A 4,361-nucleotide genomic window follows, 5' to 3' on the forward strand; every position below is an offset into this window, starting at 1 on the left:
AAACGAAAAAAAAGGAAGGGATGTTAAAGGAAAAATAATGGAAAATAAAATTAAAAAAATTAATAATACTAAAAAAAAATCAATTAAAAGAAAAATTATCTAATCTAAGCAATCAAACAACGAATAGTTGTTAATCACAATCAATCTCCGGCAACGGCGCCAAAAACTTGATGCGGTATTTCTAACCCACAAATTAACCGGTAAGTGCACCGGGTCGTACCAAGTGATACCTTACGTGAGTAAGGGTCGATCCCACGAGAATTGATGGATTAAGCAATAATAGTATTTGATAGGCTTAGTTAGACAAACAGAAAATAGTGTTTTGAAGTTTAAAAGCATTAACAGTAAATTTAGAATATTAAAGATAGGCAGATAAATAAGTTGGGAATAAAATATTGAGAAGGCAGTTAAGGCTTCAAAGTTATCTATTTTTCCGGATTTACTTTTCTTACTAACTATTTTAATTATGTAGGATTTAATTTATGGCAAACTATATGTGACTAGACCCTAATTTCTTAGACCTTTCTAGTCTCCTCTAAAATTCATTAACTGTCAATTCCTTGGTCATTTAATTCCAATTAGAAGCTACATGATCAAATTCCAATTTATATACCACAAAAACTCTAATTATCCAAAAATAAAAGGATTATATGTCACGTATCCCGTTGAATCCAGATAATTAAAATTTAGGAGAATATGTTTTCAAGCTGTTGTTCAAGTAAAGAGCTTTTCCAAGTTATACAAGAACTCAAATAGAAAGAGGGTCATACTTCCGTTCCACCCAAATTCATAAGATAAAGAGCGAAAACAATTCTTAAATTATAAATCCATACATGAATTAAAATAGGAAAAGCAATAAAATCAATCTATACAAATAGACAGAGCTCTTAACCTTAACAATGGAGGTTTAGTTGCTCATGGTTCAGAGAGAAAAACTCTGGAATATGGAATGTAAATTTGTATAGAATTGGAAGTCTCTAAATGGAATAATGTTGAGGTGGTATCCCCCTATTTATATCTAATCCTAATTAATTTAAAATCTATCTTTAAAACTAGCATGATATCTTTTTCTATTTTTAAAATTTGAATTTAAATTAGAATTAATCATAGCAATCAGCAAATCTTCAATTGATGGATGGGGACCACTTGGCTTCACTAGGATCCACGCCTAACTTGGGTTTTAGTGCGCCTAACTTGAAGTGGGCAGGACCAATTTCGCGTATTATTGTTGTGTCTTGCGCCTACAGCCTTAGCAGCGAGTTCGGAGAAGAAGTATGGACTATTATATATTGTTGGAAAGCTCTGGAAGTTAGCTTTCCAACGCCACTAGAATCACGTTTATTGGACCTCTGTAACTCGAGTTATTTAGGTTTGAGTGCAGAGAGGTCAGGATTGACAGCATCATTCGCCTTCATCTCTTCTTATGCAGAAACTCCATCAAGTCCAGCTGAATGCTACCTAAAATAAACAGAATTACACAAGACTCAAAGTAGCATCCATATTGGCTAAAAGATAATTAATTCTTGATTAAACTCAACAATTTAAATGCAAATTCACTAGAAAAAGATAGGAAAGATGCTCATGCATCACATATCATATAAGGGACTGAACTTTCTCTCTCCTTGGTCCAAATGAAAATAAAACTAACGAAAAAGAATGTGTATATAATGTATATGTATATTGTTTATAGCTTTTTTTTCTTTCATAAATATTGAAGGTTTGATGTCTGTTCTGTCTTCCTCAAAGCTAATAAGCTATAGGCGGATGGAATAGTTCCCCCAAGAAAGATAAAGAACTTATAAAGTAGGAGGAAAAAGATTCTCTAATATAAGAAAAATTTTTAAAATAATAAAATAAAAATTAATTATCATTTTCATTCAAGAATGATTAGATTTTTTATTTATTTTACCAACTTTTTATTTTAGGAGCTGAATGCAGAATAAAATGAAATTTACAGCGAAGTCAAGTAAGATATTCATAAAATAGTCAAGTAAGATATTCATAAAATAGTGGTTAACTGGTTATAGGTACTATATACACAAATATATGTAATTATCAGCTATTTCTTATGGAGAAATAATCCAATGCCAACATTGAGTCATGAATTGTATATCTATCATTAACAGAAAATTTGTGTCTTTAACTGATAGCAAGTGCATTCATATCTGCATACAAAATATACAAATGTATAACTATGATCATCATTAACAACAATTTTCTAAGATTCTAAAAGCTTCTTGCCATTGTTCATTATTCAATTCTTTGGGGAAGTCAACTAGAAACTTGACATGGAGGTTACCTCTTTTCCCATCGTTTTTAAGGGTTGGCATGCCTTGACCATTAATAACCTTCATATATCCAGGGTATACAACAGTATTCTCAAATGACAAATTCAACTTCTCCCCTCCTAATATAGGAATTGGAAAAGAGCACCTTGTGAGTGCATCTACTAGAGGAATCTCAATACATATTTCCAAGCCATTATTGCCTTCTCTTATAAACAAATTGTGTTTCTTTTCTTCAATTATGAACACTATACCAGCAGGGAAGTATCCAGGTTTCTCATCACCCTTACCCTCAAATTTTATCTTTGTTCCTTTTCTCCATCTTGGCTTCACTTCAATCTTTAAAATCTCAATCTCTTGGACCATTACCCTATTGCAAAATTAGTTAATAGTTTAAAATAGTTCAAATTTTAGAGACTAATAGTTTAAATATTTATTCCTGATTCCAGATGCAAAATCAAAATAGACAAGGGGATCAAAATCAATAAACTGGGGAGAAAACTAATCAAAATATATTATTTATATATAAATAAAGCAAGGAGATCAACAATCTTCAAGTAGGCAAAGAGCAATAATGCTGAAGCAAAGTAGAAATCTTCAAATCAAAGCATCAATATTGAAAGCATTTGCACTTATGTAGTTATGTTAGCAAATGATAGATATCAAATACTGCAATTTTTTGTATTTGTATCATGCCTAATTGCCTATAAAGCATACTATTTCAGATCTCAGATTGTGCTATTTCCTAAGTTTGATTTTATTTTTTCATGTTTAAATTCCTAGTGCTTTTAAGCTAAATTGAGTTTGCATCTTTTTACCCTACATGTTGTCCATATTTCAGATGGGGATTCTTCCAAATTAGCAATGGCTACAAACTTATCTGGGAAAGAACTAAGTAAGGAAATCAAAGGGGTAGTTGGGCCAAGCCAGGAAGCTTTTTGGCTGAAATCTACTTATTCGGAGAAGAAACCTGTGTTAGAAAGGCTAGCAAACATCCTTACCAGCTTTGATCCAGATGATAAAAGGACTCTGGCACCTGAGCTGCAAATGAGTATTGTCCCAAAAGACTTCTATTTTCATGAGTTGGAGAGTGTAGTTAAAATCAAACAAGTAGAGGCTAAAATATTTCAATCACGTGTTGATGATGCAAGAAGAAAAGCTGAAGGGTTGAAACGTATTGCCCTTGCAAAGAGTGGAAAAATTGATGAAGAGTATACTCAGCGAATTGCAAAGCTGCGACTGGGTGAGACAGAGGAAATGCATAGGCAGAAACTCGAAGAACTTCAAGCATTAGAACGAGCACATCTGGAGTATTTCAACATGAAAAGGAGAATAGAGGCAGACATTAAAGATCTTTTATCTAATATGGAAGCTACTAAAAGGTGTTTTTCCCTGTGAAGCTGACAACACTCTAAAATAGTTCTTTCAGGTAAATGTAATCTTCCATCTTATAATTTGTAGGTTTCAATTCCATCTTAATGTTATGAGTTACTGTAGTTTCTGATCCATAGATTGATGTATCTATCTGCTGTTGTAGTTTATTTGGGATTCAAGCTGCTAACCAAGATCTTATACAGAGATTCCAACAGTTAATTACTCTTATTAAACAATTAGAATTACAAAAGCAATTTAAACTAGATTACTATTAAAACACCCTTGCAAGAATTCCCACTATTTGGCTGCATTTGCTAAGCAAAATTTTTCTCTTGTTCAGTCGAGGTAAAAGAATGCAGTTTGCAAATTTTTTATTTTGTTAAACATAAGAATAGGAGAACAGCAGAAAACTGCACATGTAACTAACTTGCAAGACATAAAATACACATTTAAAAAAGGGGGGAGTTACTATTGATAGAACCAACTAACCTCTTCAGCTAACACTTCATTGTTTTTTATTGCATTGAGCCAAAAAGCAAGTACTCCTTTTTCTACAAAACCAAATCAAAATTTTATCAGTGAATGAATTGAAATGTTATTTAAAGAAAAGGTGTGATCTTGTAATTAGTACCTTCATCCTCTTCAGCACCTGCAGTTTTCTCCTCTGCTATTCCTTCAACTTCAATGACACCATTAACTATC

General features: G+C 32.3%; 1 pseudogene; it reads right to left on the reverse strand.

Moving 5' to 3' along the window:
• Window positions 2,140-2,651, reverse strand: LOC107607280 (annotated as a pseudogene).

This window comes from Arachis ipaensis, chromosome B07, assembly GCF_000816755.2.
Source record: "Arachis ipaensis cultivar K30076 chromosome B07, Araip1.1, whole genome shotgun sequence".
Taxonomy (NCBI): Eukaryota; Viridiplantae; Streptophyta; class Magnoliopsida; order Fabales; family Fabaceae; genus Arachis; species Arachis ipaensis.